Raw genomic sequence first — 11,658 nt, 5'->3', positions numbered from 1 at the left:
TGTTTCTATGATTGTTTCTATGATTGTTGATTACTGACATTGAAAGTCTATTGTTTTTCGACAACGAGTTCCTCGCGGCCTGCTACAATTTATCGGATCTTCGAGTCAATCGTTTTCGTCGTCAATTGTTTCTACCCCGGGGCGCAACGGTTTTATCATTTTGGAAGTCCCCCGAGCCCTTTAACTCAGTTGTGCTGATTCCTGCCAACCTTTTCAGTCGTCCCGGCCATGAGTTGGACTGTGGTGACGAAGTTCTCCGACCGGTTTTCAACGACAAGTATTCATTCTGTTCGAGAACTTGCAATGCTCGTGACATGATCTCGCCTTACAACAGAATACTACGCTTGCTAACTTAACAAACATAGGGCCTTCTTCACCGGGACGCAACGTATCAGGTCCAACGGAGACCCCTTTATTCCCTTCGACTCAGTCGAGCTTTTTCCCATCAACGTCATCAGTCGTCCCGGCCCTGAGTTCGTCTGTGACCTAGGGGTTCTCCAGCCTTTTTTTTATTAGTCGATCACCCAGGTGGTAAATCCTTTTACGGATTGCAATCAAGGCGCGTCGAGCCACCGCGTCACCCCAGTTTACTACTCTGAGTCCATGGGGGAAATTGGTGATTCATGATACTATGTACCCCTACACCATAAAGTCTCTGCCCATATTTCCCATCCGCACCTGCAACAAAGGCTGTACCCATGATGGGAAGATCATACTCGCGCAAAAGCGCTCCACGGCAATACTCGTTTATACGTACTACACCAGAAATCGTCAACCACGCTGCTGTCACGATGCACGACTCAAGGGTTGGCAGTCCGTTCGCCGCTACTCGTGACTCGAGTCAAACATTCGGCCTCTTGCCACAATTCGAGACGTCTTGACCCGCCTCTCCTCGTGGCTCAAGACCGCAGTCCGCAGTAATAGCAAGAAGAACACTGGAGGTTGAGTTTTAATTGCTGTTAAATCCAATTTCCGTCAATGAGCAGTGCATGGAAATCCAATTTCCCTGCACTGCTCATTGACGATGACTCCATGCACGACTTGGAACTTGTGTGGACCCGCATCGATCTTGGCAACCGAAAACTCTACACAGCAAAAACAGTGTTGCGATATTACATCAAATACCTGCACATAACTTGAGTCGCAAATGGCACCTAATTTTACATTGTCTTGATGTACCCGGCTGTTTGGAGACAATGAATATGTTTTGTACCGCTGATCCATATGGGCCAAATTTCCTTAAAAATGAAAAATAATGAAATTGGTTTTTTAAGCTGTGGGTTTGCTTACATTTTTAATTAGTGATGGAAGTACTTACAAGCCAAACAAATACAGCTGAGGTCCGTAGTCCGTTTCTTTATTTTTGAAATGAAATCGAATTTGAACGTCAACAGAGGGAAAAATTGACTACTTGATGCGCTATCACATAGAAGGTTGTGATATTACACTTCACGACGTACTTACGTTGGATACATCATTTAGATGTATTATTGCAACAGAAATACGTAATCCCCAGAAATTACATCGTCCATCGCTACATCTTTTTTTTTGCTGTGAAGGTATGCGTGCTGTACCTACCCCCTGATCACACGCTAGATGTCGCCCTGGCGGAGTCTTTTTCTCGCTGCATATCCAAAGTGAGTTCTGTTTGCGCCTTCGAAGACGATATTCTCGTCATTGGTGACTTCAATATGCTGGTGGTGCTCCAACCATGGTAGCATTTTGTACCCGGATCCTGTGCGCACTACATTCTCGGCGCCTTCAAACATCATACTAGACTCCCTGAGTACGGCAACCTTGCGTAAAATTAACAGAGTTACTAACGAAAACGGCCGTTTGTTGGATCTCTGCTTTGCTAGCGACGGGTCTCGTGTTCCGACCATTGATTCGGCTCCTGCTCCGTTCATTCAGGCAGTTCAGCATCATCCAGTTTTACTAATCTTACTCGAGGTCACTGAATTGCATGCTTCTGTCGAAAATCAGCACCTTTCTATTTCGACTTCAAGAAAGCGGATTTCGATGTTATCTCCCATATCCTGGTCACCATCGACTGGGAATCTGAACTTGATGAAAAAAAATAACTTCATCTATTGAATCCCAATGCTTCGGCCGAAACCTTTTCACATATCGACTTCCGGGAATTCGCGGACGCCTTGGTTCACGAAAGAACTGCGTCGTCTGAGGACGACGAAGAGATGTGCCCTTAGAATTCACCATAAGCTCAAATCCTCCCAAACTAAGGATGTATATCGAAGACTGAACTCCGCTTTAAGAAAAAAAAGCCAGTAATTGTTGTTACCAAAATTATCTTTCCCGAGTACAACGTAACCTCAAGTTCAACCCAAAATCGTCCTGGAAGCAAGTCAAAAGTCAGCGGAATAAACCTTGTATTGCAACTCAAATGTTTCTGAATGGCTACATTGCGAACCCTGATTCCAGAAACAGGGCTCTCTTTGCTAAAAAAAAAATCTTAAGTACCTTTGCTACTGCCTCAAAATCCCCAGAACATGTGGAGAGTGCTGTTAGGAATTTTTCGCCACTCGGCTTCTGCATGAGCACGATTGTAGTAGAGGATGCGGTCATATCTGAAGCAGCGGAAAAGCTCAAAAACTCCCTTTCTTCTGGCCCGGACGGTATACCATCTACCTCTTTAAAACGATTAATGCTGACTCCTGTGAGACTCATCTATCAAATTCTCTTGACAGAGCCACCTATCCTTCACTGTGGAAGGAAGCTTACATGTTTCCGGTCCATAAAAAGGGGGATCGGAGGGATATCAACAACTATAGAGAAATTTCCGCTTTATGTGCAAGCTCCAAACTATTCGAATAAGTCGTCATGTATCCGATTTTCTCGTACTGTAAGCAAAATTGTTCAATTGATCAGCACGGTTTTATGACCAAACGCTCCCCTACAACTTACCTGTTGACCTTCACTTCCTATCCTATGTACACGAAAGTTTTGCTGCTAAGTCTCAAACTGACGCCATTTATGCCGATTTGTCAGCAGCGTTTGATAAGGTGAACCACGATATCGCCTTGGACGGTTAGGATTCTGCGGACCTATACTTAGCTGGTTCCTCAGTTGCTTAACTGGACGTAAATTGACAGTTCGCACTGGAGACACTCTCTCCAGCCTGTTCTCTGCCTCCTACGGTGTGCCCCATTAGACTGGCCCATAACGAAAAAAATCCTTATATTCCACGCGGCACCCCCTAGTTTGGTGCTTTTAGGTGTAAAAATGACTTCCTGAAAGTTTCAGGTCATTTGGCTGAAGCACGAGCTGGCGCAAAGGACTTGAAATTTGTATGGAGAATATCGGCAAAACGTATGAAAAATCGACATGATTTCACTCTTTGTGTTCTAAAATATGTTTCCAGTATGCTAGAAAGCTCAGAATTTCAGGAATTGTAGTTCAAACAATGATGAACAAGTTTGTAGAAGATTGTGATGCGATACGAGTTGACTGTGATGAGTTATTGGCAATTGAATGTGTGATTTTTTCGCACTTCATCGATATATCGTGAACGGTGTATGGGCTTATAATCACACTAACTAAAAACTCTTTTCTTTCAAATCTCTTTCTTTCAACTTTTTGCAAAGATATTTGTTATAAAATAAGCTACAACTTTGCCCAGGACACAAACTTTCTATCTGTTATTCTGATTGTGTGACAATGCGATCAAGTTAGTACTAATAATCCACCTATACACCGTTCACGATATATCGATGAAGTGCGAAAAAAAATCACACATTCAATTGCCAATAGCTCATCACAGTCAACTCGTATCGCATCACAATCTTCTACAAACTTGTTTGTCATTGTTTGAACTACATTTCCTGAAATTCTGAGCTTTCTAGCATACTGGAAACATATTTTAGAACACAAATAGTGGAAGTATGTCAATTTTCCATACATTTTGCCGAAAATGTCCATACAAATTTCAAGTCCTTTGCGCCAGCTCGTGCTTCAGCCAAATGACCTGAAACTTTCAGAAAGTCATTTTTTCACCTCAATGCACCAATCTAAGGGGTGCCGCGTCGAAAAAAATGTTGTAAAAATAATCCCATACAAATTTGGGCCAGTCTAGTGCCCCATGGTAGTAACCTAGGACCGATTATTTTCTCAATCTATTTTAACGATGTGCTCTCACTCCCGAAATTTTGTTATGCTGATGATCTAAACTGTTCTACACCAGGACGACATTGATTTTCTGCAAAACCAGTTCAATCTATTCGCACAGTGGTGCGACATCAACTGCCTGCCTCTGAATTGCAGTAAATGTGCAGTAGAGTGCCCCAAATGACCCGACTTTTGAAAAAGTTATGTGCTGCAGGCTAAAATTAATCCTAGACCTAGTGCAAGATCTCATGCCAAATTTGAGCCAGATCGGATAACGGGAAGGGGTCGCTCAACGAGCCTGAAGTTTGTATGGGATTTTGAGACATTTTGTTCGGGAGAAACATGACAACCCAGTTTTTCATGGATAACTTTGGATTCCTTCGGCCGATTTCTTTTGAAAACGGGTTTTCTTAAAGCCCAGATTATGGCAAATATTTTATCCGAAGACTGCAAATCGATTCGAGTTGAAATAAAAAAAGTTATTAGACTTCAAAAATGGGCAAACTTTTTTAAGGGTGGTATTTATCACGGTTCATGCTGCGACGAAATGTTCGAACGCCCCGACTCATTACCAATGATGAATACCACCCTTAAAATAGTTAGCCCATTTTCGACGCCTAACTTCTTTATCTTAATTCGAATCAAATTGCAGTCTTCGGATGAAATATTTGTCATAATTTAGGCTTCAAGAAAACCCGTTTTCAAAAGAAACCGAGGCCGAGGGAAACCAAAGTTATTAATGAAAAACTGATTTTTCATGTTTCTCCCGTCGAGGAAGAATGACCTTAACGGGTTAAACTCCTATAAAAAAGAAAAAAAAAGTTTTTCCCGAACAAAATGTCTAAAAATCCCAGACACACTTCAGGCTCGTTGAGCAACATCTTCCCGTGATCCGATCTGGCTTAAATTTGGCATGATATCTTGCACTAGGCCTAGGATCAATTTTAGCCTGCAGCGCATAACATTTTACAGGTTTTGAATTTCCCATACAAATTTGAGGCAGTCTAATGTGCAGTTATCAGTTTCTCACGAAGGCGACAGCCTGTTTACGAAGGATACTTTTTAGGAGATGAGTCCATGGCGCGGGTGGACCACATCAATGGACCACAATCAACTGTATGTTCCCATTCGATTGAAAAACTATCGAGCCAATAGTGCATTCATCGGTGTTATGAAAACGTTCAACTGCTTTTGCGAGCTCTTCGACTTCGACTTCGACTTTCGAGGGATGTTTTCTGAAGAAAGTTATAAGAATAACGAGATATCACTAGATTGATGAAAATTTTGTGTGACTTGAACTTTAAGTCGTCATTTTTACCTATACTTGGTCTGTTGATTGAATAAACAAATAAACAAGCCTTTATGCATTGCAGTGTGGAGAAGGCAGGGACAAAGGGAGTTCGATACAAATTGTATTGTATAACTTGAAAACTTATTAACCAATCAAGGCTTCCATACAAGTTTGTTAGCATAAATCGAGATTTTGAGACCCTCCCTTATTTCTGGAAGGAGTCGGAAAGAAGGAGGCAAGTCTTTATTCATATTGTATTTGGCCTAATTTTTAAAGTTATCAGACAAATAAAGCGAAATGCTACGTCATTTAGATACTTAAAAATGGTTTTATACCAGTACATGAGCACTTCTTGCATTGGAAGAGGGAAAAGGCTGGAAGACCATATCATTAAACCATACACTATGACATCTTTATAAACTCTATATGAAGCTTATGAAAACAGAGTAGCAATTTCAGATCTTGAAAAACAAATTAAGAGGTCAATTTTAAGAAAATATTTTAAAATAAAAAAATAGCAAATGTTAATAATTTAATTGCGACAAAATGATCAAAAATAACCTTGGCTACAACTTTCCATTCGAGAACAAAAAAATCAATCCCTTTAGAATTTGTCGCAAATATTTTGATTGCAATTAGGAACTATTTACGTGTCATGTATTTAATTGGAAAGTAAGATAGTTGATATAACTGACTGACTGATGATGCCAAAAAATTAATTTAAAAAAAACAGAACGAAAAAAATACCCTGTTACCCGTAATTCATTTTTTATACTAACATTTAGAAAAACTATAGAAATCTATTTTGAAACTTTTCCAAGGTTTTTTAACCGCACTTTTACATTTCATTGAGTGTTTGTTTGGCTTTGTAAATTTCCTAATAACCGCTTCTGTGGAAATCAGCTATGAATATTCTGCCAATAAAATTTCTTATTCTGGTAATTTCCATTGAATGGAATCATGACTTTACGTTTAATCACAAGTCAGTAGAATGTGAACATTTATGTTCAGAATGAATCTCTATTAGAATTCAATGAACATTGAAGAGGAAAAACCCTTTGTTGTTCTGATGTAGTTAATTAAGAGTTAATGAAGCGATCAGCACTGGCAAAACAGGTTGTTGATGAAACCGTGGAAAACTGTAGAGTGTTTGTTTTTTTTTTATGTTCCGAATAGACTTGAACAAATTTTGAATTCTTCTTTTGTCACCTGGAGTTGAAACATTACGAGGGGGAGATTTCAAAAAGTAATCGAAGTTATCAATAAATTTAAAGAAATAGGACATAAGCTTGCATGCAATAAACTTATATACAATCTACAGATAAAAAATGATAAATCAAGTTATTTTTATTTATTTATTTAAAGATATATGGGCAGAACCCGTCATCCGAACTACTTAGAAATTATCTTACCTAGAGTTGATTTTTTAAATATAGCACATAGAGCTTCTTGTTTGTCGAGATGTTAAAATTAAGGTATCTCGAATAAGGTAATCTCGAATACAAATGGGGATACAATTACCATCATTTTGACTATTGTAACCCTATTGTAACGAACGAGTATCTTTTCATATAGCTTCAAATATTTTACGCAACTTATCTCCCGAATTTCGTTTCAAATCATCCATCATATACGCAAAAAATACCACCAACTGACCGTTTTGCACACCTTACTCGAGAAAGTAATTCTCTCCCAGCATGTGTACAAAAGCCTGTGAATGCCGGTACGTTACGAATTGATCAAAAGCATGAACGGGAGGGAAAAAAAGTCGACAGAAAAGGATCAATCTTCTTCGACTGGACAGGTCTCATCACACTTATGTATGTATATACCTACTACTACGTACTAGTCACAGATACGGTTCCTGCTGGGTGCCCAAATCAGGGTCCCTTCGGGAGTTCCCGTCCGGGTAGCCTTTGCTTGATGCTTTTTGCGCTTTCCTCTGCTCGCGGAGAAAATGACCGGAGAAAGGGAACCGATTCCTGCTCTGCCTGGCCTTTAATGGAAATCATGACTTAATTGATTCGATCTGGAACGAATCTAATTAGTATTTGCTTTTAGGGATATTAAAGATTTAATAGGCGGCCATTGCACAGACAGACACAGGTGCAGGTGGCTAGGGGCGGCTCCTTTGAAGTTATTTTCTTCCCCTCTATGGCCATTCTCCTCCTCGACAGGGATCTTCAGGGCGTAAGTAGATTAAATCCGGAACCGATGATGGACTAGTTGTAGCAATTTAAAGATTTTGAAGGTGGAAAAAATTGAAACAATCTAGCTCTCCCAGTGCAGAATCAGACCTCCATGGTGATTCTTGATTTTGAGCGATTGTGGGCGATTGTGGTCCGAACACTCTCGAGGATTAAGCCTCCATTACGTATCTGAATCAATCCCACACTCCAAAACGTAGCGTGGGTTTGGACAGTAGGTTTATCCAGTGACTTACACTGCCGGCCAAAAGTTTGGGATCACCCGCTAAAAAACATGCAAATTTTGATCGTTCATATCTCAGCCGTCTTAGGACATATTGCAAATCTTCTGAACTCATTTGAAAGATAATGAGCAATAGCTATTTCGGAGGTATTTTGCTCAGAAATAATGTTTTAGTTTTGCACCTAAAACTTAACCTAAAGTTAGAGCATTTTCGAAAATGAGTGCGTTTCGAGTGCGTGGCCAATACACCATACTGAGGGGTGATCCCAAACTTTTGGACGATAACTTAAGTGTCTATTTTATTAATTAAAAGTACATTCTTAAATTTTTGCACAAAATTTTTTGATTGTATTTTGAGAAGTATAGAATAAGGATTCTAATGCAACTCAAATTTTGAAATTTGGTCCACCCTATCGCGAGATGATCGGCTTTAAATATTGAGTGCGTTTTTTTGAAAATGCTCTAACTTTAGGTTAAGTTTTAGGTGCAAAACTAAAACATTATTTCTGAGCAAAATACCTCCGAAATAGCTATTGCTCATTATCTTTCAAATGAGATCAGAAGATTTGCAATATATCCTAAGACGGCTGATATATGAACGATCAAAATTTGCATGTTTTTAGGCGGGTGATCCCAAACTTTTGGCCGGCAGTGTATAAAGAGCGAACACGAAATTATTGCGACACATTCAACAGGACGTAACTTTTTTACCATTGGGTAAAAATCAACCAAATTTTGCGCACTTTCTCAATGATGTGTATTGTTTACATGCAGTCAAACTCGAAGTCGTGTTTTTCGATTCAACGAAAATGAAGGTGAACCAACGCGAGTCGAGAGAACAAATTCTTTCCAAACACCTGGAATTTACTGACTTGTAGCGCCGGCAGTTGAGAAAAATGTTGAACATTCACCATTTAACCGTCTCCAGAGTGTTGAAGCGGTTCTAGGACCGGTTGACGTTGGACCATGGCAAAGAAGCTGGAAGAAAATCGGGACAGAAGAACAAAAAGACGACGGGAGAGGTGAAACGGATGATTAAAGCAAATCCCAACGTCTCAACCCGTTAATTTACTTAAAAGATCGGCATGTCGCAGAGCTACGTCCAGAATGCAAAGAAGAGAGCTGGACTACATACATACGATGAGCAGCAACAATCGACGGCTGAAACTCGGGCACGGAAGCTCTACGAGAAGATGCTGACAAAATATGGATGCTGTGTGATGGACGATGAAACGTATATAAAAGCCGATTTCAAGCAAATCCCAGGGTTGGAGTTTTTCACCGACAAGAGCAAGTTCGATGTGGACGACCAATTTAAGAAGAAGAAAATATCAAAGTTCGCCTCCAAATATTTCGTTTGGCAGGCCATCTGCTCTTGAGGACTGAGGTGTGAGCCTTTCGTGACAAGGCACAGTAAATGGCGAGATCTGGCAAATCTGAGTGCCTCGAGAAGCGCCTTTTTCCGTACTTGGAGCAGCACGACGAAGCTCCGCTACTTTGGTCATATTTGTCATCATGCTACTATTCTGAAAGTGTCCTGGAGTGGTATGAGGCCAATTCTTTCCATTTTGTTCTAAAGGACATAAACCCGCCAAACGCCAAGCAAAAAGACAGTCGAAGACGAGAAGAACATGTTCAGAAAATGGGAAAAAACTGAGAAACTTGTACCAGATGACACAGACTTTGATTGAGGGCATCAAGTGAAAATGCGTTCAGCACTGAAGGCTCCATCGATTAACTTTTCTTTTGATTTTTGAAGTAAATATATGCATAAAATACCCTAAAATTTTAGTTTGATTCTAAACATAAGAAGAAAATTGGCATGACATATTTGATGTCGCTATAATTTCGTGTTCGCCTTTTATGGCCGAATAACTTTAGGATGTTAGATCCATTTAATTTTGTGTCCCAAATGGTCTACCGGATGACCGGGTAACTTCTTTGGCCTAGCTTGCTTCGGCCTTACACACAACACCTTTAGGATATTGATCGTACCCTTCCTTTCATACGAAGCACAATCATTTGATTTAGTTTTTCAATAACAATTAAAAACACCATAAAATTATTTATAATGAAATGTATAATGAAAATATAAAATGTTTTTTTAAAGAACAAAACAACTAGTACGAAAATCTTATTTGTATTTTTCTGGACAGTCCAGCGTTTCTCCATTTAAAAGGTTTTCGATTTTTCTCCAAAAGCCTATAAGCTTCGAAATTTAGTTTCCAATCTTGAAAGAAGAAACGAAAAAAAAATCCCATAATGCAAAAAGCTTGTGCCATCCTGACGCAAACTCCGATATGCGGATTTACGACAACAATCCATCAAGAACTTTATTTATCTCCCGACTCATCAGCAGCGATGGCATGTGCCGCTAAATAATAAGTCAGAGCAATAATCTCTTCACTTTCTAGCGGGTCCAAACACAAAATTAAATCGTAAAACTAGTAGTTGATTGTATATTCATTAAGCTACTTTATACGCCTGATAAACCCAAAACGCGTTAAGACTTCAAAAGAATGGTGAGCGGCATTCCGAGCAACACTTTACAACGAGCAAAAAATATGGTATATATTTATGTACCCACCGGCAGCTTGAGGAAAGAACGATCAGCGATCGTGATGCAGACAGACATAACACTCTGGCAGAAGAGGAGGGCAGCAATGAAGAACTTGAATCGCTGCTTCCACCAAAGCTCAACCAGACTAAACGGAAGCCGCCACTACTCGCGGTTTCAAATCCCGGCCGATGATTCTGACTGAGAGTCGCGTTTGTTGGGAAGATTCGATTCGGGCAGGTCCGGGCGTTTTTATTGTTGGTTTTTTTTATCCTTCATCTGAGCTGCGGCTGCTGTACGAGATGATGGAGCGCATGCGCTCTACTCTATTGATCATAATGATGATAGTCATAATCAAAGATGAGACGGCATTCCGACTTCTGTATTTTTTTTTCTATCTCTTCATATCACGAAAGCCACAGTTGCTTCTCCGCCCTCTGTGGCCAACTTTCTGTCATGGGCCTATGACTGGAACCGCGGAAGGATCCCGCAAAGAACGCGATGACGGCCTCTGCAATCAGAAATGTCTAACCACAAAGGGAGACGAACGAGCAAGCAGTAATCCGCAGTCGGCAAAAATATACAGTCCCCAAACGAGAACATTAGATTTAAATAAAAATTACATCAAAAACGCATTACAATCCAGATTACGAGCGTTCAAAATAAATATGAAATAATAAAATAGTCATTTATTTTGCCATAATCCAATCCATCAGCGCTAATAATTAAAAGATTTGGGTAATCTACGCTACATAGAGAAGTGCAAGAGAAGTGCCGCGAAGAAGACCGTCTGCTTGTATCCCACATCAGAAGTGATCTTCCTCCTCCACGTTTGACCCAAACAAGCCGCTCCGAGCCCAATCCGGCAGCATCGGGCGCGCAGTAAAAAGTGAATCTTTTTAATGTTTTATGTGTACCTTTTTGATTGGTGCTGATGCTGCTGCTGCTGATGTTGGATTGCCGCCCGCAGAAAGTCTAACTGCACTCGCGTGAACAATCCGGTCACCCAACAGCAATCAACCCGTCCCGCCCTTTCCATCCCATACCGTTCACATTCCCTGCGAAGAGCAGGACCGCGGCGGTGGCGGCCCGCTTCAAAGGCCCCCAATGATAAGAATGAAAAGCTATATTTTACGATGCACGCGCCCTGCAAAGAGCAAATTATGCGATGGGCTGCCGAAGCAATAAAAATGATTTCACGGTGACTTCTGTGGTGGTTAAAGATACTTGATGGAACACAATGGGGAATGGAGGCTTT

The sequence above is a fragment of the Uranotaenia lowii genome, chromosome 3 (assembly GCF_029784155.1).
Source record: "Uranotaenia lowii strain MFRU-FL chromosome 3, ASM2978415v1, whole genome shotgun sequence".
NCBI lineage: Eukaryota > Metazoa > Arthropoda > Insecta > Diptera > Culicidae > Uranotaenia > Uranotaenia lowii.
The sequence above is the reverse complement of the archived record's forward strand: the minus strand, read 5'-3'. Positions refer to the sequence as shown.